The sequence below is a fragment of the Panthera pardus genome, unplaced genomic scaffold, assembly GCF_024362965.1.
Source record: "Panthera pardus isolate Hobbes unplaced genomic scaffold, ASM2436296v1 HiC_scaffold_10, whole genome shotgun sequence".
Lineage (NCBI taxonomy): Eukaryota > Metazoa > Chordata > Mammalia > Carnivora > Felidae > Panthera > Panthera pardus.
In genome coordinates this window covers 4,199,433-4,224,082 of record NW_026526655.1, presented here as the reverse complement: position 1 = coordinate 4,224,082, position 24,650 = coordinate 4,199,433, and positions in this window count along the sequence as shown.

The window sequence follows — 24,650 nt, the reverse complement described above, 5'->3', positions numbered from 1 at the left end:
CAATCGATGGGAGAAACACATTTAAAAGAACTTACTACAGGAAACGGATGGAGGGGAAATTTAGACATCATCTTCTTTCCCCTTTTCCAGACTCTGCACAGGCAGAGGGGAGTCATGACACGGTCCGGCAGAGATGAAAAAAGAAATGGCAGACGTCAGAAGAAGTAGTTAGAGACAAAGAAAATGGCAACAGAGTTTAAAATGGGTTAGAAAAGGTAAAAGCCAGTAAGAATTCTGAAAATTGAGTTAGGCGATGTTTAGGATCTTTTCTTAGAATGAGGTAAAAACACGGCGGAAAGACGTCAGAAAAAAACATAATAGCTATGGATGAGAGACGGCGGTGTTTCCATGTACTGATGCCCTCTGTTCCTCGAGAAAGACGTGTAACATTTGGAAAGATGGGCTTCAAGCAGATGGTACAAGTCACCTGCCGTGGACCTTCAGGCTACACCCAATGGCAGCCACACAGCACTGTGACTTCACATTAGTGAGAGGGAACTTGCCGGAAATCAACACTAGTTTATTAACACACACTAGGTTCTTCCTTGGGTTTTAAGAGATCGCGTAAGCAAAACACAACAAGAGTGAGGACTTGAATCCTGTAATAAACAACTTTGAATCAAGAGCTAAGAGTCCAATGGTGTGCTCTCCAAAGGGAGAATCCAGCACTTTCTAACTGCCCCGGGGCCATCTGCCAAAACTGACCTCACGTCTTAGCTAATTTTTTTAAACAAAACTCCATGAATTTCAAAGAGAAGAAACAGTATGAGCCGCATCCTTTGACCGCAACTCAGGAAAACTTGAGAGAGGTAATGGAGGCATAAACAGGAAACTTCAAACCCTGGAAAATTAAAACAAAGCAGGACAACATAGAACAGCCCTACGTGACTGAGGGGTCAAAGATAAAAATCAGACCACAACTACAAGCTATGAAAAGATTTCATGCTTTGCAAAAATTCAGCATCAGTGATGATAGATGCCTTTGACGGCATTGATTACAACAGGGAGAAAATGGGACATCCAGAATAGTGAACAATGAGTAGGCTCGCCCTGACGGTAAAACGCCATGTGGCTGTGAAAACATCTTTGCTGATGTGGAAAGATGCCCATGTTTTGTGTAAGAAAGCTGGGGGCTATAGAATCCTCCCACTTAAAAAATTCCCTTAATGTTTATTTATTTTTAAGAGAGAGAGAATGCAAGCAGGGGAGGGGCAGAGAGAGACAGGGAGACACAGAATCGGAAGCAGGCTCCAGGCTCCGAGCTGTTAGCACAGAGCCCGGAGCGGCGCTCGAACCCAGGAACCATGAGCTCATGACTTGAGCCGAAGTTGGACGCTTAACCGACTGAGCCCCCCAGGTGCCCCTAGAACCATCCCCCTTTTTAGAACTGTGCTTATGTTTTAAATGTGGGTGGTAGAGTAATGCACATGCTTTTCCCATCCTGCTTATGGCTACCTTCCACTTTGTCTCGATGGGCGTGTATTTATTAGGTATCAGAATAGACAAACATACCGACAAAAGGGGGGGCTAATGTGAGGATTTGGCATACGACGGCCGAGGGACCCATCCAGGGATTTTATGTGGGGCTGTGACAGTATGGAATTCACCATGTGGACTTTGCCTCTATAAAATCTTCAGAGAATTTATATTTAGCACACGATCATTTAGATACATTTTCATGAACAACTTTATGGCGTTCTGACCAAGTCCCGGTTGATGATTTCCACTATTTGCACGGTAACCATAACCCACTCACTAACTGGTAAATGGTTTAAGGCTCCTGAGACCAGCTGGTAATGTTTAACTTTATTTCCAGAAACGCAGTGGCATGTGTAGACAAGACAAGTTGCTCTGAGCCATGTGCCACATGATGGCTTCAGGGTACAATCGCCCAAGACACCTAACACATGCTTCGGTCTCCAGGATCTAACTGCCAGAGATTCTGACTGATAGATTAGGTGCTTCATATAGATTTGGAAGCTATCCTCCTCCTCCAACCTCGTTTTAATAATCCTCGTATCACCCTTGCCCATGTCCAAGGTTACTGCTGTCAACAATTCAGAACAGTGTCGGGATTCCGGTTCACATACAAACCACTGAACGGCCAGGCCAAATGCTTCGTGCTGGAAATTGAACAAACTCAGTTGCCACATTGAGGAGCACAGAGCAACGCGCAACAGCCTAGACATGTCGGTGACACGTTAGCACTCCTCAGGGTTTTCTCCTCAAAAGTGTAACAGTGTGCCGACCTTATGGGCAAATTGGAAAAAAACACACCTTTCTATAAAGCACAAATAAAACGAAAAACAAAACCCCCAAGAATGGGATAGATTTATGGGTTTATACAATTCAGCAATTATTTACGGGACCTGATCACCATGAATCGTTGATGAATCATTTCTGGGAGGGTCGGTGTCATGAAGCAAAAAGGCTGACAACAGAGCCATCGAGTTGGAGCTGTAACACGTACGAGGCAGCAGCTTAAACTGAGAAAAGATTGCCCATGCGTACAAGGAGCGGTAAAGTGGCTGGATCCGGGGAAAGGAGGTTGCTCCAAGATGTTATTGTCAGAGGCTCCAGCTAGGGTTGTCAGTTAGCAAATAAAAATACAGGGCACTCAGAGGTGCCTGGGTGGCTCAATCTTTTAAGCGTCCGACTTCGGCTCAGGTCATGATCTCACCGTGCGTGGGTTCGAGCCCCGCATCAGGCTCTGTGCTGACAGCTCAGAGCCTGGATCCTGCTTCGGATTCTGTGTCTCCCTCGCTCTCTCTGCCCCTTCCCCACTTGTGCTCTGTGTCTCTCTGTCTCTCAAAAATAAAGAAATCTTAAAATAATTTTTAAAAACACAGGACACTCAGAGACATTTGATTTTCAGATAAACATTGACTCAGTTTTTTTTTTTAGTGTCAGTGTTCGACCTGTTACCTTAGCAGCCCAGCTCCTGTCGCGTTGCCGTGAGAAGACGCACCGTGTAGTTTCCGACCGGGACTTGGCCCCTGGGCCACCCGTGCCCTAAGAAACCAAGTGGGGTTATGGTTCTAGGATTATTTTCTTCTGAGTGGTTCTGGGATTATTTTGTGCAAACACTTTGCTTCGCCTTCCTGGTCCTTATTTTCTGGACTGTGCCAGAGCTGGCTGCTGGCACTGAGACACCAGCCAGGTCTTTGGGGCTGCGAGGGCAAGGCCAGGGCCATGGATCGCACGCCATGCTGTGTGATGAAAAGGTAGCAGTAAAACACCTTCCTCCAGGCAGTGGAGTCCAGTGAAGGAGGTGCTTGGTTTAAGGGTCTGGGACACATCGTGTCCCTCCCGTACCTATGGGTCTATCAATCCGTGTGCCCAGGGAAGGACACTTCACTTCTTCTGTCTTGGGCCTGATCATCCCTTGGCAGCAAATGTACCCGTGAGCATCCCAACCCCCCACCCCTGCCTCCCTGCCACCAGCCACTCTATAGCTGCTCACTCCTCTCTCCCATCGGAAGCCACACTTGAGTCAACGCCAAGCCAAGTAGTACTCAGTCACAAAAACAAAATGGAGGTCCCCTTTGACTGGGATGCAGGCCACCACTTCCTCAGGCTGGCAGAAGAGTCCGGGAGGGAGATCAGATGGCCGGTCAGGGTCGTCATTTACAGGAGGCTCAAGCCCGATGCCCCGTCTCCAGCACCCGGGCGGGTCCTGCGCTTGCCCTGTTGATGTGGGAGCTTGCTGCATGGGACATACAGCTGAAGAGCGCCACCCAGGACCAGAAACCCACCTCCTGAGGCCGGGAGACAGGTTCGGAGGGAGAAGGTGGTAGAACTTCACGGCCGCAGCCCTGACGTTTCTTTCTCTTCCTTTTCAAGTCAGCCCAAAGGATCCCTCATCCCCAACAACCCGTTGCGGGCATAGCAGCTCGTTGCTAAGAATTGCTGTAACTTCCCCGGGGTGATAACGCTCAGAGAGGTCAGGCTGGAGCTCTCTTTGTCTCTGCATCCGAGCTACAGGAGATTCTGGGATCCCCGGGCCAACGATTTTGGAATTACATGGGCCATCATGGGATACGCATTAATTGGAGACTCTATTGTGTTTCCCCCATGTGGTTTGTAGCTAAGAAAATAGAGGTCTCTGAGCTGTGGCTCAAAGGTCCTCTGTGCTCCCTGGGCACTTACAAGAAGGAACTCACCCATGGGACACCTGCTCTGGTCACCCACCTGGTCTTCTGCAGCCCCACTGGCAGCATCTGCCTGATTTCTCGGGCGAGGACCAGGAGGAGGTAGGTCAAGGGCGAATCAAGGTTGCCACTGTTCGCAACAAGGCTGAGGTCCGGGTCCTCGTGGCCCTCCGTCCCGAGACTCCTGGTGGGGTTTCCAGCACCACTGAGACCCCAGAGATCTGCAGATGGTGTGGTTTCTGTAATCAGAGAATTCTGTAAACCAGCTTCTAGAACACACCAGAGAGAGAGAAATAACCAAAGAGCACTTTCAGGCCATTATACATCTCAAGCCCGTCAGATGCTGCTACTTTGGGGCATATTGTTATTTGGTTTTGGTTTACTGGAACTGACCAAGCAGAAAGCGGGTGTGGATCCCTTTTAAATTTTTTTAACATTTATTTATTATTGAGAGACAGAGAGAGACAGACCATGAGTAGGGGAGGGGCAGAGAGAGAGGGAGACACAGAACCCGAAGCAGGCTCCAGGCTCTGAGCTGTCTGCACAGAGCCCGAGTTGGGACTTGAACCTATGGACCGTGAGATCATGACCCGAGCCGAAGTCGGACACTTCACGACTGAGCCCCCCCACCGGGTGCCCCCAAAAGGGGATTTTATTCTTGTCTCCTTGGACTTGAGAAAAAAAAATGTGGTTACAGAGACACCTTGATCTGCCAGTTTCTGGGCAGCAAGTGCCTATAAAACTCAGTTGGCCTTGCTTCAAAAAGAAAACAAAACAGATTCATAAATCCTGGCCCTCGGGCTGGGCTTGTCATGGACGGGACCGTGCTGCTCCCCACCAGCCGTGCCAAGTGCCAGAACCTTCCGCTCAGCGCGGAATGGAAGCCAGTGGGGGGCAGTCCTCACCCCTCGGTCCCGTGATGAGCAAGCTTGGCCGGAGCGGTGAGGCCACCTGCCTGACGTCACGCGTGCGGTGAGTGGCAGTCTGGGAGGCAGTTAACAGAGGCCCGTCTCCAAAAATCTTCTTCTAATTTCTCCTCAATTAGAGGCAAGAAGGTGAGCCAATGTATTCGCACTCTGCCTTTAAATCTCTCCCCAGTTATGAGTCTTGCCCACCCAGGCGCCCCGCAGCCTGCATTCCCCAAGCTTTTCTGCCACAAGAACAGAATTAGAGCTCTCTGGGTGCCACCCCCCCGAGCCGTGGACCCCGGCGCATTACTCATTCCCACTCACGTGGTGGAACGTGGGATCTGGGGTCCAAGCAAGTGTTTGAACCTTATCCCTCCTCTTCAGAGGTAAACCCTCTGAGCTTCTTTTCCTCCTCCCCAGCAGAGGGGAGGTCAGGCTGTCCACCCCTTGGCGTCTTTGTAGGGATGAGATGAGAAAATTCTGGAGGGGGCGCCTCTCGCAGCCTTGTTGCGAATACCTCATGATCTCACAGTCCGTGGGTTGGAGCCCCGCGTCGGGCTCTGTGCTGACAGCTCGGAGCCTGGAGCCTGCTTCGGAGTCTGTGTCTCCCTCCCTCTCTGCCCCTCCCCTGCTCATGCTGTCTCTCTCTGTCTCTCCAAAATAAATACATATAAAAAAATTTTAAAAAGAAAATTCTGGGGAGCTTGGGCATGTACCAGGCACACAGAAGAATTCAGTGATTGCTAGACATTAGTGATAATGCAGCCATTATTTTGCCCCAACCAGACATGTGCATTTTGAACCTCTCTCTTCTACCAGGGTCAAAAGACCTTCTGCATGTGACCTGTGGGCACTGGCTACCACGTATGAACAGAGGGGCCCCAATATCACTCTATGAATAAGGCCAGTTTTGTGCTGATAGTCAAATGGCCGCATGGCACCATCACTGACCTGGCATGGCCCCAGTGGAATGGAAGCCTGGTGGTAGGGTGTTCCGGTACATTCCAGCTGGATAAGAAGCCTGGGTCTAGCCCAAGAGTCAACTTGGTGGACAGAAACCCACTTCCTTGTGCATCTTATTAGGTGGAGATACCAGAAGCCTGCCTGTGTTGGCTACAGGAAACCTAGTTCCAGAAGCTTCTGAGGGTGGAAGAAGGCCGTTCTCTAATTTCAGAATCTCCGTCGGTTATAACCCCTCCCTGGAAGGCTCAAGGCGTAAGGAGAAGGTCTTTTCATTCTTCCATCGCTTGGTCTCTGCCCGGGCCTGTGCCTGGCCAGCCTGGCCAGTTTCCAGTGGCCCCTGAGCCTCTTCCAGCCCTGGCCTCCACCTGCAAGGCCCCCCCAGGCATCCAGGGTGGGTGGGGGGAGGCCAGCCTCCTACTTGGCAAACGTCTTCCCGGCCCTCCTCAGGCCCCGAGCTTCTCCCAGACCAAGCCTCTGGGCCTGAAATTCCCTGCATGTGGATGATCTGGCGTCTTCCTCCTCCTTCTTGCTCTGTGCAGGTCCCAGGGCAGAGGACGTTGGCTATGGCTTCCTGCCTGTGTTGCCCTGTTGTCTTCCCCAGCACCTGCCCCCCGCCCCCTTCCACTCAGCCGCTCCAGCCAGACATTTCAAAACCGGTGACCTCTCCGTCCCTCCCACCCTGCCTGTGCTCCCAAATGCATCCTGCGTGCTTCTGCCCTTCCACTCTTCTCCACGTCCCCGGGACCCTGGCAAGAGGTTGCACTTCCTGCTCTCAAGCTGACCCACTACGTCCTGTCTCCACACAGCAGCCAGGGTGATGCTTTATAAAAAATGCTATGGTCTCCTTCCTTAAAGCCCTTTAAAATGTCAGCGGTGCATTTAGAACGAGTCCTGGCCAATCCTGGCCCCCAGGACCAGAGGGGTCCTGCCCTGTCACCTGAGCATCCGTGGGTCCCTCTTCCCATATTTTCTGTGTTTGTCTTCATCACTACTCACATCAAGCTCTTTCTGGCCCCAGGACCCTTGCACATGTGGGAGGCACTCTGCCTGACTCCCTGCTCCCCACTCCATGGGCAGAGCCCATTCCTTCTCATCCCTCACACCTCAGCTTCGTGGCTGATCAAACTATCACCTGCCACGTGACTCCCGTCTTTCTACGCAGCATGGAGCAGATTCACTCTCTGCCTCTGCCGTGAGTGGAAGGGCCTCAGAGGCAGGGTCAGACCTGCTCACCACCGCGTGTGTCCCCCGGGGCCTGACCGTGGGTGGGCATCCGCTTCCACACCTGGCTTCCTGTGTGTGTGTGTGTGTGTGTGTGCACGCGTGCATGTGAGCCATTCTGCCACCAGATCCAAGAGGGACCCTCTACTGAAATGACCTGAAGGAAGCCAGGATTTCTTGCATCTGACCCACAGAGCAGGCCCCGGCCAGAGTGCTGGCACCTCGGGACGGCTGACTGGTTTGCACGGTGGCCGCAGGCTGAGATGTGAGTCCGCATTTGTGCTGTGACCTTCCCTGGCCCCAGGCCCCGGGCCCCAGACCTACAGCAGCTCCCGCTCCAAGCTGGCCTTTCTTAACCAGCTATGGAAGCTTCTTCTCTCCCCGCCAGGCATAGATGTGAAGTCCTTTCCAGACAGAAAAGGGAGAAGGTACGCCTCTGGGGTCACGCGGGCTCTTCTGGGTGGTGTGCCCTCCCCGGGAGCTGATGTCACGGGGTGGTGGCCGGAACTGGAAATCAGGTGGACGGCAGAATGTGCAGGGGCCGGGCGGGAGCCAGGGCCTCAGGCCCCACAGTGCTGGGTCATAGCAGGCCTCACCCGGTCATTTGTGGGGAAGGAAGGGGCGATTTGGGATGTGGGGCCTCAGGGCTGAAGGCAGAGGGCAGAGGACCCAGGTGGAAGACTGGAGTGGAGGGCGGGGCGTCAAGGGTCAGGGGACTCATTGGTGTAAGTGGGTGGGCAGCAGATCCCCCGCTGTGCCTATTCTCGGGGCTCCGCCTGTGCCTGGGCTGAGCCCCCCGGAGGCCTGGAGAGCTGACGCTCTGCTGACCAAGACACCTCCTGGCCGGGTCGCCCACACACCTGGGAAGTTTGGTGAAAGAAGACAGAGGAGCTTGTTCCAGAAGATGACACCCTCCCCCTGGGGCTTTCTGCTTGCAAAGCGTGGAAATAAATACGCAACGGGATCCGGAGGGTTTTCGTTTCTCGTTGCCGATGGGCTGGCATCAGAACCGTGGGTTTGTCTGGGACTCCCGGGCCCTCCCTCTACCGCTGGCTTCCGTATCAGACCCGAACATCGGCCTGCTGTCTGCTGCCTCCCGCCCTCTCCTTATCTGGCCTGTTCTCCAGGACATGAGGTCCAGGGGCTGTGGGTGTGCTCCCGTCGCCGGAGGGGGGGCCGTGCTTTGCCTTCTCGTGGGCACCGGGAAAGCCGTCCATCGAGATGAAGCCCCTCGTGGTTCCTTCTGCGAAATGGTCAATAGGCTTCGAACCTGTTCTGAGAATTTCGGTTTGCACTCTTCCAGGTTTTTCCTAAGAGCCTTAGCTGTAATTCAGCCCGTCCTGGAGCCCGCCGCAGAGAACGTGCTCACTCTGTCTTCCAGCCCCTTCATCTGGAAAAACAATCACAAGGTCCCCACCTATCTCCACAGAGAGTTCCTGAAGGCCCTGGGAATATGATGATGTTTGGGGAATTGTCACGGTTTCCACGGCGATGTCTGGGCCGGGAGGGGCCGTGACATGCGCCTGGGGTAGGGTGGTGCAGGAAGGACCTGGAGGTGATCCAGTTTTTCAGGCAGGCCTCAGCCGTGACCTCGAAAGGAGGAACAGCTGTGCCTGATAAAGGGTCATACCGCCTTTCTCCTGATGTGACAAGGTGCATCTCTCTCCTGAGGCTCGCAGGTGTTGGCCCAGCGCCCTCCCCTCTCCCCTGCATGGCAGGGCTCCAGGGGACCCAGGAGACCTGGGGTGGACGCCAGCCTGGAGATGAGGCCCTGCCCTGCCCGCAGAACCGGGGGGTGCCGAGGACACTCCTCTAGAGGGGGCTCCCAGGCGGGGTCCGTGGGATCCGCTGGGGAGAAGCAGATCGTGTTCCCAACCGAGAGGGCCCAGGAATGCCGCTGTGGGGTCGAGCATGTTGAACTGGTTTGAATCCAAATGAAGGCATATCCAAAGTATGACAGGCATTCCTGTTACAGAAATACACATGGGAAAAGCCAAGTAGCTCTGGGACCACCCTGCAGACAACCAACAAGAGGCAGTAGATACTCTGTTCACTGCCCAGCTCACTTCTCCAATTCTGGGAACTGGGGAGCTGTCTAGAATATTCTACTTAAAAGTCAGCGTGTTCTTCACAAGCAGACGGCACCCCCGTGGCCCTTTATAACTCCCCACTGAAGCAACCGGCCCTGTGCGCACATCCACCCCGGCTGGCACCTGCAGGCCCCTCTCGGGTAGAGGGGGGGAGTCCCCATCTCCCTCGCTCTTGTGCACTTAGTTCAGAATCGGAGATCTCGCTGGGGCATCCGCTGCTTTGGCCAAAAACCTGCTCCTTAACCCTTTGATGCCTGACCCTCAGCGATTCCTAGGGGAAGAAGGGAGGTTTAGGGAGCGTTGGAATCAGGAGATTTGAGCTGCCCTGTCACTGAGGAGCTCGAGCGGGTGCTGCCCCTCAGGCGTGCAATGCTTCCTCTCCCATGGCCGCACCGTCAGGCTGCAGGAGGTCGTTTCCGAGGTGGCTCTCGGGGGCAGGGTGGCCGCAGCGGCTGTGATCTCCCCGCTAACAAGCAGAGCCGGCAGGATACAGGGCATCTCCCTGTTGCAGGGGGGCCCCCGCCATCCCTGGAAGTGAGACCCCTCTGCTTCTCGGAAATAAAGCAGGACGTTTTCCGGGGATCAGGCGGGGGTGGGGCCTGCTGAGAGCTGACCCTGCATTCGCTTCCTGGAAGTGAGGCCAAAACATAATCCGGAGGGTGGTTACCAAGTGGTTAGTTATGTGAGTCTTGTGGGTGCTCCATGTTCAAAAATATTTTATTAAATTTTTTTTTAAGTTTGTTTATTTGTGTTTGAAAGAGACAGAGAGAGAGAGAGAGAGGAAGAGAGAACATGAGCAGGGGCGGGGCAGGAGAGAGAGAGAGACAATGGCAATCAGGCTCCTAGCTATTAGTGCAGAGCCCAAGGTGGGGCTCGAACTCACTAATCAGGAGACCGTGACCTGAGCTGAAACCAAGAAGCAGATACTTCATGGACAGAGCCACCCAGGCGCCCCTCTAAAATATTTTATATGCATATACATATATATAATATTTATATACATACAATGAGGCTTCGGTAAGGTAGCAGGTCCAAGGCTGTGGAGTTCACAAACGCTGGGGACGTTGTGGTCGAGCGCTGGGTCAGTCTGAGCCCAAAGCCCTTGCCCGTGGTGATCCTGCTGTCACAGGCTTGGGAGATCCCAACAATCCATGCGCATGGTGGGTACCGGGACTCGTCCCGTTCTTGAGTAGGACAAGCTCTCCCCGGGCCATGCCCCTTGCTTTCCCCGGTGACTCTCTGCCCTGGGCTCCTGTGGCCACCACGCCACGCCTGCTGTGTGCTTTCTGTCCTCAGACGGAAGGACAGTGGACCCTGCGGGCAGTGGAGCAGGGCCCCTCTCCCCTCAAAGAGTGAGTTTTGCACAGCACGTAGGGGTGTTCGCTTATGTGTGAATAGTACAGTCTAGCTCTGAGGGGACCATTTGGTTTTCTTTTTTTATCCCAAGTTTTGGTGGAATGTTCTGCCTCCTTCATTGGCCGTGTGGTTGGAAAAGGTGGTCCTTACCTATCCTTCAAATTTGAGTCCGCTCGTCTATGAACTGTTATAAGATATATGCTGTAGGGATTAAAAAAAAATTATGTTTATTTTTGAGGGTGAGAGACAGAGTATGAGCAGGGGAGGGGCAGAGAGAGAGGGAGACACAGAATCGGAAGCAGGCTCCAGGCTCTGAGAGAGCACAGAGCCCGACGTGAGGCTCGAACTCACGGACCGCGAGATCGTGACCTGAGCCCAAGTCGGACGCTCCACTGACGGAGCCCCCCAGGCGCCCCGTCCTGTGGGATTTTTGCGTGAAATGAGAAAAGCACCATACTGAGACGCAGAGGCTCTCCGCCTTGCGTCTCCAGCTTTCGACTGCACGAAGTAAACTTGCAAATTTCCTCTGGTCAGACTGCAAAGAGTGTTGCGCGTACCAGCCTTTCTGCAGCCTCTCCCTGAGGACGAGGAACCGCACTGTCACACCGAATTCGCAGGGGGAGGGCCTCTCCGCTCCCCGGGGCCGGTTTTGGAATGCCTTGCTCAGAAGTTTCTGCATGTCACAAGGGCAGGGGGGAGCCGCACAGAACCCGTCAGTGGCGATCGGGATTGAAAAGGTAGACTGTTTCCTCTTATCTCGGATTTGAGCCACGACATGGGAATCTGGCAGACTGACCACCTCCACCTCCGGCCGGCTGCCCGTCGGACCGGCCGTCCCCACCCTCCACCCCCCACCCCCCCTGCCAGGCCCAGGCATTCGCTTGTGCAGTTCGAGCCCCTCTGGGCTTGTCAGCAGGGAGACACCTCACACAGGCCCAGCCAGATAGCCTCCGTTTCCAGATAAGAAAACGTGGCCCAGGATAGACGGGAGCAGCACTGGCAGGCCGTGGGCCCCGAGGCTGGGTCGGGTCTTTATGACATTTCCCTCCATCTCTTAGCCTGAGGAATTATTATCTGCATCTTACAGATAAGCAAACAAACAGATACCAGGGAGGTGGAGTGATGTGTCCAAGTTGAAACGCAGTTTTTTGGGGCCTCGGGTTCAAAGGAGGGCCCTCCAGGGGCGCACGGTTCATTCGTTTGCACGTGCACGCGCTCATTCGTGCGTGTTCGGCGAGTGCCCGCAGGGACAGCGGGGCTCGGGAAATCTCTTCTCCACGAAGACGGGGACAGACGGCTGCCCTCTTCTGCACCCCCCAATATGCAGGTTTCGTGCAGTCGGGACCCTCGTCTGTTTTTCCCTTCTTGCCCTACGCCCTCTCCCCTGGGGAGAAAAGTCACGCTCTCCGATGGATCGGCTCTCGGCAGGGCACAGGATGATCTCCAAGTCTCTACCTTCCTGCGCGTGCGTCTGCTGCTCCTCCAACCCCCGGGGTGTCCCGTAGGCGCCCCCCCGCGTGCTGGCCCCCAGCCTGCTGGCTTCCCGCCACACTGCAAGAAGGATTTCGTGCCCAGCATGTAGCAGATGTGTTCCTTCCCCCTTCACCTTCCGACTCTGTTCCGGGCTTACGGGACTGACGATGGTGCTGTGCACCTGCTCCCTGGCCGCGGCCAGGATTCGCCCCCGTCTCCCTCAGCCTCTACGCTTGATCCCCCCATCCCCGATTCTTGCCCTGCGGCTGCTGCAGCTTCCTGGGTGGGGAGGAGGACCTCGCCAGCCTGGACACCTGAAGCACGTCCCAGCCAGGTGAGACCTCACGGTGAAGAGGGTTGTTCTCCCTTCTCTCATCCTGGCCTTGCCCAAAAGAGAGTCTTTCTCTTTTACTGTACTGGTTCATGGGTGGCGGGGGCGGGGGGTGTCGAAGGACTTGGATGGGCCCCGCCTTCCCTGGGTACTGCCCTTCTGGGCCGTCAGAGCTGCCCCTGCTTTCATCAGACGGTCAAGAGCGTGGCGTGTGACATTTCTACAGCCATCCCACTTGAGCTGGCCAGGGGCTGAGGTGACCCACTCGGCCAGAGACAAAAGGTGGGCAACCGCCACTGTGACCAAGCTTCTGCCCCAGAGACACTTTGCTCTGACACACTTTGCCCCCCAACTATAGGTGCCCTGGACACCCGACATTCTACAGTCTGGAGCAGCCTGTGGCTCAGGGCCACCAGGGCTCGCCCTCTGTTGGCTCTGGTGTGGACTTTCCCGCTTGTCAGTGCCTCTCTCCAGGTCCCTCTAGTGAGATATTTCTAGGTGGGAGGACCTGGTCCTCCTGACATGGGATTCTTGACCAAGGCAAGAAAGAGGGAAGGAAGTGCCTGAGAGCCACAATTGTCCCAGCAGAGTTCTTCTTTGGGAGGCCCCAAGGACATTCAGCACCTCTGCGTAGGAGCCCCGCACCGTGCTCACAGTCTAGGGGCTCGGCAGACCCAGAACTGCAGGGTCCGTGGAAAGAAAGGCCTGGGAAAGCAGCATTTGGGGGATGCAGAGAGAAAGCTCTCCTTGTTCTGTCTGCTCTGACCAGCCAGGATCTCGTGCCTCCCTGCTGCTTCTCTGTGGTCTTCCTTTTTGGGTCTATGCACTGTCCTCCTGTCCCTTAGCAGAGGACTGAGTGGATTTGAACCTGGACACCCCCACCCCCCGCCCCCCGCCACCATTGCCGTTGGACCTTGGTTGTTTAATTCTGTTTGGTGCATCTGCACAAGGCACAGCCAGCGTGAGAAATGCAGGAGATGAGGCGGAGATGGGTGTTGCAGCCTCAGGCCGGAGGGGGTGCCCATGTCTGGGAGTCCCCACTCCTGCAGCCCTCTCTTTATTCCCCTCCCTGGGCCTCTCAGCTCTTCTCATCCTGTAAGCCAAAGGTCTTCAAACTAACGCCCACAGGCCAAATCTGGCCATGGCTCATTTTTGTTAATAAAGTTTTATTGGAACAGAACCATTTGTTTATACATTGTCTATGGCTGCTCTCAAGCTACAGTGACGGTGCTGAGTAGTTGTGATCACTCCCAAATCTTAATTTCAACCTTTCTCTCAAAGTCCGAACATACAAGGAATCACTGACTAAACTCAACATGTTTCAACTGAAACTGCTTATCATTTCCCCCAAACCGGCTTCTCTTCTGGATTACCCTGTTTAATTAGTGGCAGTTTCAGTCCCCAGAGCTTAAACCCTGTGGTCAGTGGCCTTTGCTGGGTTCCTCATACTTTCCATACTTTCTCTCTCTAATGTGATAAAGCGCTTATCACCTCAGGAGAAGAGAAATGTCCTCTTCATAGGGTTGGGAAGTAGAGACAGAAGGGGTTGATGCTTATAAAACACTTAGCACTGGGTTGACACAGAGGAAGGGCTCCTAATCCATCTGGATGGATGCATGGATGGATGGATGGATGGATGGATAAATGGATGGATGGATGGATAAATGGATGGATGGATAAATGGATGGATGGATGGATGGGTACATGGCTACATGAATACACAGTTGGATGGATGGATGGATGGATGGATGGATGGATGGATGGATAAATGGATGGATGGATAAATGGATGGATGGATAAATGGATGGATGGATAAATGGATGGATGGATAAATGGATGGATGGATAAATGGATGGATGGATGGAAGGATGGATGATGGATGGACAGGTGGGTGGGAGGGAGGGAAAGTGGATGAATGGGTAGATGGGAGATGCACCAACAGCTACATGAAGTTAGATATGGCTGATAATGTCACAAGAACTCTGCTCCGTGAAGCTATGGCAGCAGTGTGTCAAGTGGTTTAGAGGAGGAGGACTTGCAAGACCATGTCCGTGTCCCAGGTTAATAATGGCCTAGGCACTACCCACGATGGCAAAAGTGTGTGAGAACGAGCCAGGAAGATGCTGTTGGGGGACTGGATGGTGACCGGAGCTGTATCAGGCAGAGTGGAGAGACAAAGCAAGAAGAGGATGAGAGACTCATCAGAGGTGATCACGGCATGTTTGAGCTCTGGGGACTGGATCTGTCATTATCTAAAATAGGGTAATTCAGAGGAGAAGCAGATTTGGGGGAAATGATGAAGGGTTTGAGTCCGGAAACACTGAATTTAGTAAACAAGTTCTTGTAAAGGTATCGAATGTTCTAAAAAGTGATTTAAGGCAGCTCACCAAAATACAGGCTGTACCAGTGAAGGAGGTCAGGAAACCAAGGCCAAGGGAACAAGATGAAGCTTGTAAGCTTCCTGAATGTGAGCCCAGGCTTTTCTCCTGGTGTTCCAGTAGGCAGACTGAAGAGGAGAGCCGTCCATCTCCCAGGGCTTGTGGGAGGGGGGGCCCGAAAGGATTTGTGCTTACAGAGCGCTCAACCCCGGGTGGGGACAGAGAAAGGCTTCATAAACACTCATGATTCCTTGCTGTTATCTTGACTTCCTTCCTTTCTTTCTTTCTTTTTCTTTCTTTCTTTCTCTTTCTTTCTTTCTCTTTCTTTCTTTCTTTCTTTCTTTCTCTTTCTCTTTCTTCCTCCCTCCCTCCCTCCTTTCTTTTTCTTTCTTTCTTTCTTTCTTTCTTTCTTTCTTTCTTTCTTTCTTTCTTCTCTTTCTTTCTACATACATACATACATACATACATGCATGCATTACCAGCCTGAATGAGTGTAAGATCTCTGAGGGTAGGAGCTGTGTCTCATTGTAATCATTGCCCCCCCCCCACCTCCACCCCATCATGGCTCCTAACACACAACCACATTGGAGCAGTGAGGCCGCTGGATGATTGAATGAGTGACCTGGCCCTGCTTAGGTTGGCTCCCGTCTGCACATCTGGTCCTTCTGGTGTGTAAGTACAGTGCCTGTGGTGACGAGGACCCGGAGCCGATCCAACCCCCTTCACCCTCCGGTCCCCGTGTGTAGGCGAGAGGCTTGGTGAGTGGTGGGGCCAGGAATGAATGGGCACTCTGGGGGCAGAGGAAAGATTTGAAAGGTTTGTCGAATGTTTCATTTAGTGTGACATAATTTCTCACTTGAGTTATTTGGGTGTTTTCCGTAGCAGTTAAGTATTGAAAGCCATGCTTAATTTAATACTGTATTTGCTTATTACATGCTGTGATTTCCAATCATAATATCTCCCAGGATTGTTGGCAGAGGTAAACTATCGTAAGTAATCCCTTCAGAACTGGAAATTTGGGGTGTCAAGTAATGGGTCGTTACATAAATTTTATTATTATTACTTTTGTTATCCCCTTGGGCATTTTATAGCTGGAAGTTAGTATAATTTTTTATTTGAAAAGATCTTTGGTTCCTTAAAAAATACACCTCGTTCTATTTTTAAGTTGCTCGAAAATTTGATTTTTGAATAGTGAGTCCGTGCGATAAATTCCTTACCCTTTTCCAAAATCTGGGGTCAACATTTTTGCTGAGGAGTCAGGGGAGACGGAGTTAGGATCTTCATTTCTGTGCAAAGATGGGGAGACTTATCTGCCACCCTAGGAATGAGGCCTGTGTATTATTACTTGGTCTGGAACGTCCAGTTTGGTCTTTGATCTTTGGGCCATTGTTAACTTTATGGTTTACACAACTCGAAGTGTCAGACAACTGTGAAGTGTTTGCTCAGGAAAGAAAACCAGAGCAGGACGCCTCTGCTGAGCCGCCCTCTCTAACACACACCTCTTGGGAGGCTCCGAGCAAATATTTGCACAGCCAATTGCACATTCGAAGGCTACGTACTCAAGTGGAATTCTCTTTCCAAGTGCCCGAGAGGCTCCCGCATCCTGGCTACTTCCCGGGGAAGGTAGAGATGGGTGACCGGTTCTCTCTGACCGGCCTTGAGTTGCTCTGTAGGCACAAAGTCAACACCCAAAAGTGTCTTGCACGCTGCAAGAAGCACGTGGAAGTGTGCTCTTCCTGGAATACATTGGCGATCTCTAGGGTTGCTTGCGGCAAATGCATTCCTTGTGGGCTGCGTGCGTGCGCACGGGTAAGCACGTCTGTATTCACGGCACACATGTGCCCACGCGTGAGTGCTTGTGTGTGCACTTAGGTGTGCACGTGTGTGCGTGGCCATATGTACGTGTGTGTGAAATGCACCGCTTCTGTTTTGGTCCCGAGGTTACTGTATGTTTGGTCTTAAGGGAGGAGAAGCGGACAAGTGACTGCGGTTTCAAGATCCAGGCGAGTGTCCACAAACCCACCAACGGCTGTTACTATTATTGCTGTCATCATTGATCAATGTATTTGTAAGGGGAGGAAGAGAGAGGCGAGGGGGTGAGGCTGTCAGGGCGGATTACGGCGGGAGGGCCTGAGCGCGAGGGCTGTGGGGAGCGGAGCAGGATGCAGCTGAGGTTAGCCCGAGAGACGGCTTTGCCTTCCCTGTGTCCCCCTTAGGAGAGACGGTGAGGGGACTTCAGGACAGAGTGCCAAGGGAGGCGGCCCTGGAGGCCTTGTTTACCTCCTCGGGATGCAGAGGGGAGAGGCAGGTGCATGACCCTTCCTGCGTCTCTTCCTGCAGACCCCGGGGACCACCAGGGAGGTCAGGACCAGGAGCTCTGAAGCCGCTAGGGGGTTACCTCGCTCACTCCATCCAGAGCCCTCCCGGTGCCCACAGGGGATAAGGCTATGAGAGGGGAGGGAACCGGGTCCAGGGTTTGCCCGGCATGGTCACCGACGCTTTCCTGATCGCAGGTTGCTAATTTCCCAGAATAATCCTTGATGGGCCGTGTGATTTGGGACTGAGGAAATCGAGGCAGGGAGACGAGGCGGCTTGACGGGGACCGGACAGCCTACAGAGAATGAAGCCTCGGTGTGACTCTAGGCCAAAGCCACCGCCAGGGGCTTTCACGACGTCCCGGGGCCGATGTGCCCTTGTGAGACACGGGTCTGCAGCTGTGTGAAGGATGGTGTCGGGGCAGCTCAGGGAGCCGTGTGGTGGGGACTTGCTTTCGGGAACGACGGGGAAGAGGAGGAACGTTCGGGGAGGGCCAGTATGGACATAAGTGAATTTAGCTACTCACTTCATTTCCACAAAAGCCTGTCAAGGGCCAGAACTTCCCCTTTCGTGGCCTAGGAGTAGGTGCCTTGCCCGAGGCCACATGACTGGTGGGGTGTGTTCAGGAACGTCTGGGTTCCCACTCGCTGTATTTTGCACAGTATCGTGGCGTGGCTGTGAATTGCCTTGGTCGTCGCACAACGAGTCCACTCCAGCGGCGGGTTGCCTGGCCCTGCGGTTCGCGGATGGGACTCATCTCTCTGGTAATGGTGGGTCCTGTGGACACGAGATCTGGATCATTCTTCACCGGAGAGCGGAACCTGGGGGTCACTACAGTCCTCTGGCCCCTGTGGGCTGGCCAAGTGATGGGTTTGGGAACCCTGCCCGAGTCCTAAAGACAACTTGAGGGCAGCCTTTGATCCAGGCTGTCCTTGTACAGTTCCCTTCGGGGTGACTCCCGGGGGGAGATAAGTGTGTGACTTTGTCAGGGGTACAAAAGGAGGTGGGTGTGCCTCGTATGACACTTTCGTGCCTTTGATGGGACCGGGAATGGTTTCGTTGCCGAGGCCTCATGCTCTGGGTTATACGGCAGGCCCAGGCCAGCAAGCGGTCCAAGGCCCATAGAATTTTATGGAGTCACGAGGGAAAGGCATCTCTTAAAGCCACAGAGCTAAGAACCGCACGCACTTTTCAGGCCAACAGTTTCTGTGGTTACTAGAATGTAACTCATGGGTGTTTGGGGTTCAAGTCTACTGTTAGAATCTAGTCCTGTCTCTTTGGAACTCTGTGGACAATCCAAAGTGTTACATGGTGTTTCTTTAGGATATCAGTCTTTGGAGAGTGGATAATGGAATATGGTTTGAGTTATCTGTTTTGTTTTTTTTTTCTATCAGCTATTGGCTTTTTGGTTAATATCAGATGTGTATTTCTTACTTGAAGCTGAAAAGAACATGGCTTTATATGGACATTTTTAACTGACATTTCACTGGACACCTTCAGGTGTCAAAATGAAGCAGAATTAACCTTTCTGTCCCATTCACACATTATAATTACTACCACATTCCAATATTTGTGTGCACTGCTGGCTTCCCATTTCTAGAAGGTCTTCATCAAATGGTTGAAAAAATACGTCCTGCCTCAGGTCTGTCAACTGGCCAGTATTTTCCTATTACGCACAGTAATGACATGTACCATTATTAAAGCAAACCTGACCTTTCTAAAGGAAGGCCCAATCAAATGTCATATCCAGTATTCCAAAATGGCCTTGTAAAAATGCGTGAAAGCAATCTCGGGAGAAGCCATTTTCCAAGAAAAGCCAACTCAGGATCCCGTGAAACCTTGCTGGGTTTTAGTTTTCTCTATCAGATTACATCCTGGGTTTCCAAGGGGATTACAGATTACAAACCAAAAGGAAGGCCTTTTTTGAGTTGGAAGAAAAACAAATGAAATATGCAAGATGTTTATATTTCCAGCAGCTCGAGTATATACACACATACCCGCACACACACACACATCCCCACACGCCGCTAAGAACATAAACTTTTTAATGAGCGCCCGCAGTCCTATCATTTTATGTGCATGAATCTTTAGCATAAAAATCAGATTGCATGTGGAACAGATCAGCAGTGGAGAGGAGCTAATGGCCCCGGAACCTCCCTGCTTGCTTGAAACCTGTCCCAGCTCCTTGACAGTGACCGTGACCTGGTTCCCGTGCCTGGCCACCTCACCTACTTAGGAGAACTCTCCGGCTCTCCCTCACTTTCCTGCCCCAGGAATGCATTCCCCTCCCAGTGGTTACGCCTCACGGATGCAGGTGTGTCTGTGGGAGAACGGAGTGAGTGGGCTTTTCCCAAAGGGGGTGACCTCTGCAACCCTCGAAAGACAATAGCTCCCGTGGACATTGTATCGCACATTCCGCTTTGCAGATCGGGTCCCCTGTTGTCCTTCTCAGTCTTCACTGAACTCTGAACTCGCAAGGACACTTGAGACTGCTTGTCCTCTGGGTTGGATATTAAGGAAAAGGTGACTTCAATGGTTAAGACCCTGGCAGATGAGGACAAAGGACCTACTTACTTCATAAAACTATTTACGTATGGATTTGAGAGTTGCCTCTCACCTACCCACTGCCTGCCATCTTCTTCTGGGATTCTGGGCCACTGCCCTGCTGCCCACCCACCTCGCAGAAATGCTCTCCTTCTGCAGGGCTGACCCTCCCACCTGCCCTCCCACCCCTCTGCCTATTTTGTTCTTCCAACGCCCTTGCCAATGTGAACCGACTGTGACTGGTCCTCCAGGCAAAACCCATCTCACCCAGATGAGGATTGCAACCCTACACCCACCTCCCTCCCTGTCCCCAACCGCCCTGTCCTGGCAGAATCCCCCGCTCCCCCAGGGGACCTTCTGCTTTGAGTCACAAGAACATAAATGACTTGAATGCATTTAAATGGTATGTGCCTACCTTCTCAAACTAGACTGCGAACATCTTGAGGGTATTTAAGTGTTTTTTTTTTTTTTAATATTTCGTGTCTCGCCTAGCATGTGATTGTTACACTTGCTTGATCTTTGTTGGTTGAGTAAATAAAGGAGTGCATCGCATGGATCCTGTTCCCAACTCTTAAAAATGTGGGGCAACCTCCATTTTATTGATTGTAGATATGACAACACGCATGCCGTAGATTCTTCTGATGATGCGATGAGATAGAGTGGGCAGGACATTGCATCGGCCACTCAGGAGATAGCAGCTCCCTTTTCTGGCCACATTCAGCGCCTTGGTGTCTTTATATACAGCGTTTCACTGTCCGCTGGGGACATAGCTCTCTCTTACCTCCAGGAGAGGGACTATGTCCCGTCTGTCTTCCACTTACTCCCCAGTGGGGGTTCCAAGCATAATTCCAGCTGCTTGAGGAAGGAGGTGGTTTCTCTGAGCTGGCTCTATCTATTTCGTCCGGGGCAGGGAGGGCAGGGGTAAGCCTCTCACCTGGTCACTCCTGAGCCTCACCTTCCATGGTCCCACACCGTGGCCTCCCCCAGGGCCTGGACGATGGCAGGGCTCCCATCCAGGCCGTCTGGAGGCTGAGTTTCATCCACAGGTCTGACCCTCCCATCCCATGGGCTGGGCTGCGACCAGAAGCTACCGTGGTGACGTCTGGTAGGTCATTATCATCCCCCAGAAGCTGGCTGCTGAGGGGAGGAGCCCCCACAGGGGAGAAAAGCGTACAAAAACCCCCTGTATTCTGAACCACCAGACTCAGCATCCAAGCCATGGTGTGCCCAGAGGCAGGTTGGGACAAGATAGGGACTGGCCAGGTGCAGACCAGCCGGCCGGGAGGACCAGGTATGTCCTAGCCTGTGGTAAGAAACACAGTTTACATCCAACCTGGTGCCTGCGTGAGTGTATGTGCACCCCCCCCCCCAGCCCCCCACACACCGGAAGCAAGCATCTTGTGAAAAAGTCCATGAGACGTATTCTGATATTCTCTTGTTTTTATTCCACTCCAGGCAAGTCTAGTCTATTTCAATTTTTTAAATGTTGGCCGTGGCTCTCTACGTGGATTTCACACCAATTTACATTAGTGGCTTGAGACCCTCCATTTGGCAAAACGGTGTCTTAGTCAGTTACTTCCAAGACCAGAGTTGGGGGGGGCGGGCGGTGGCGAGGGTTCATGCCTTTAAGAGCATGAGGGTGTGCAGGTGGCTGGGCTCCAAGCAGGGCTGGGACTAAGGTGAGGCCAGAAAGCTGCCTGGTTTAAAGGCACAAAATTTAAGGAAGTGCTTACTCCCTAGACCTGCAAACCTGAGGGTAGCTCCTTGCATTTTGTACCTTGGGTACCACTGGCCCAACCCCGATTCCTACATATAATCGTTCTGCTTTACATATGAGAGCTGTCAGCAAGGGGCCAAGCCGTGGCCTCGGCCATGGTGGCTGAGGCAGGATTTGAACCCGGATCTGTCTGACTTCCCCGGATCTGTCTGACTACCCCAGCCCTGTGGGGACGCTAACAGCGAGGCAATAGACGACGTGTGGGGAGGCTCAGCTTAAGTGGGGCAATAGGGAGCCGTGTCCAGAGCAGCTGGAGGAGAAGAGGTTAAGTTTCTGAGGATCGGGTTGGGTGTCTTGGGTTTGGTGGTTTCTGAAAACACATCATATTCCACAGCCTTCAGGCTGGACTGGTTTAGCCCTTTGTGCTTGCTAATGAGTCATCTCCCACCCACCACGACCTGGAGTGTGGTTGACAGAGGAGAGAATCCGCCGGAACAGCTGGACCGAGTGCCCAGGAGGAAGGTCCCGGAGGAGCCGGCTTGTGGCCCCCGGGCTCAGCTGTCACACAATTTAGCGTGTCCTGGGTTAGAGGTCACAGGTACTGTGGGAAGAACACCGAGCGCCCCCACGGGCATTTCTCTGCCGGGCACCCCCGCTCCCCTCACTCACCCTTGTGTTCACCCCTCCTCCTGCTGTGGGCAGGCTGGGCTCCGTGGCAGCGAAGCTCCCCTTCCTGCTTGGCCAGCTGGAATGTTCCGGCCCTCCCCGAGTCAAGGTAGAGCCTGTCTGCCCGGCCTAGGTTGTGACAGTTGTGGCTAAAAGAGCCTGAACTTGCCTCTGACCTGTGGGCTGCCAGGTCCTTGCGGGCTCGTGAAGGACTCATGGCTCAGACGTGGGGTCCAGACACAGGTCTCCGTGGCCGGCCCATCAGCTCCTCGTACGAGGACTGGGGGCTGTAACGCGTATGGAACACCTTCTAAAGCCCCCACCCCAGCCGCGCGTCCCAGGGGAAGTAGGCTTGCGACAAATGCTTGCTGAAGGGCTAAAAGTCCCCACGTGAGGACAAAGCCAACCAAGAGGATCCAGGCGGCGACAGAGGAAGTGGTATTGAGGCCGGCGGAAGAATGGAGGCCAAGAGGAGAGGCTCCGTTTGTCTCTGCTTAGGGGTCGAGAGTTTCAGGGGGGATGGAACCTAGATCCAACTCCTGGTGAGTTTACCGAAACCTTCCGACCTTTAGTGTCCTCGTCTGTAAAATGAGACGACGTGGCACTGTCTTTGGTGAGCTTTGAGGGTTTAATGAGGTGGTGAGTGCGAGACTCATCCGTAACGATGAATGTCAGCCACTAGTTCTGAAACTTGGCCTTGGCTGTGTCCTTGGCAGAAGGCAGGCGCTCTCCCACACCCCTTTACAGGTAGCCAGGACCAGAGCAGCTCAGGGCTCCCTGTTGGTGGCCTGCCCTTCCCTGCAGGGTGGCTCTCGGAGACCAGGCTGCGGGCCACGTGCCGATGCCCTTGCCTGCTCCTGGCAGCCCAGTCTGAAATCCGCCGGTGGCTGTGGCTGGACCTTTCACAGCCTGAAGTCGAGGTGGGGTTCCGACACCAGAAGTTTGTTTTTTCTTCTGACCTCAGAAGTTTTAACCCGTTAAAGTCTAAGGCAGCCTTCGAAGACGGGGAAGGTGTTTATCTCCATATGATTCCCGTCCAGGGAGCCATAAGTGAAAATCAGACGAACTTTCTCTTGATCACCAGTGTCATACTTGCTTTGAAAATTTAGAAAATAGGGGCACTTGGGTGGCTCAGTCGGTTGGACGTCTGACTTCAGCTCAGGTCGTGATCTCATAGCTCATGAGTTCGAGCCCTGTGTCAGGCTCTGTGCTGACAGCTTGGAGCCTGGACCCGGCTTTGGATTCTGTGTCTCCCTCTCTCTCTGCCCCTCCCCTGCTCACACTGTGTCTCCCTCTTCTTCAAAAATAAATAAACATTAAAAAAGACAGAAAAAGAAAAAGAAAATTTAGAAAATATAGAAAAATGAACACATACATACACCCACACACCCCAGCCATAGTGTTGCTAACCAGAGGGGAGACTTTGTTAATATCTATCTTATTATAATCTGTCTCTTTGAATACACCTTTCCTTACGTAAATGAGGTCCCTATATAGGTAATTTTAAATCTTTTTTTGGTTGTGGTCGTCTAACAGTATAATATGAACATTTCCTGGTCTTAAAGGCACTCAGTAAACAAACTAAAGTCTGCCCTGCAAAGCACTGGCTGTATGTGTCATGATCTATTCACGTTGCCCCATCATGTCGGACACAGATTGTTACAGAATTTTCTCTGTTATAAATACTGGTGGGGTAGACGTTAGAAATGTATTTTATATCAAACACCCCAACATGTTCTCTGCGAAAAGTTTTACTTAGGTCTGATGCTGCTCCTAAGGAGAGAGAGATGTTCACGTGTTGGCCTTTGTCATCTGATGGTGTTGGTGGCTTCCTGGGCTCTCTAGTGTTGGCTGTAGATTTTCCACACAGAGAGGAAATGCCAGTGTCCTAAATCATGGGAAGCGGTGCGCTTGTAACAATAACAATGGCCGGGGCCTGCAGATCACTGCCTTAATCCTCACTAGGGCCCCACGAGGTGAGTGTGCTGATGGCTTTTACAGATGAGCAGACAGAAGGTCAGAGACACTCCATAACTCACCCCAAGTCTTGGAGCTGGTGAGTGGAAGGTAAACTTGGAAAGAGCCGGGCACACACTCCCTGGGGAAATCAGGTCCGGAGGAAAGAAAACAAAGCCAATTGCATTGGCCCAATCGCCTCGCCTGGAGACGGGAGCCGGGGAGAGAAAAGTAAGGATGGGTCCATTTTTCATGTGTGAGGCTTGGTATTCGAGGACGCACGTTTCCCTAGCTTTCGTGCATGTGCTCGTTCTTCTGGTCAGGGACTCATTTAGTGATTAACTTGATCGACAGATACTGATTGAGCCTCCCCCAGATGCCAGGCTGGGAATGTAAGGGCGAGGTGCAGGCCGTCCCCGGGGACTCATGGAGAGGCAGACAGTGGGTCACCTCACAGGCACACGCGCACACACACACACACACGCTTGAATCACGTCTGTGAGAACGGCTCTAAAAGACAGTAGCTTTTCTGAGGAGCCAGAGAAGATTCTCTGGGCAAGGGGTATTTACTGAAACCTGG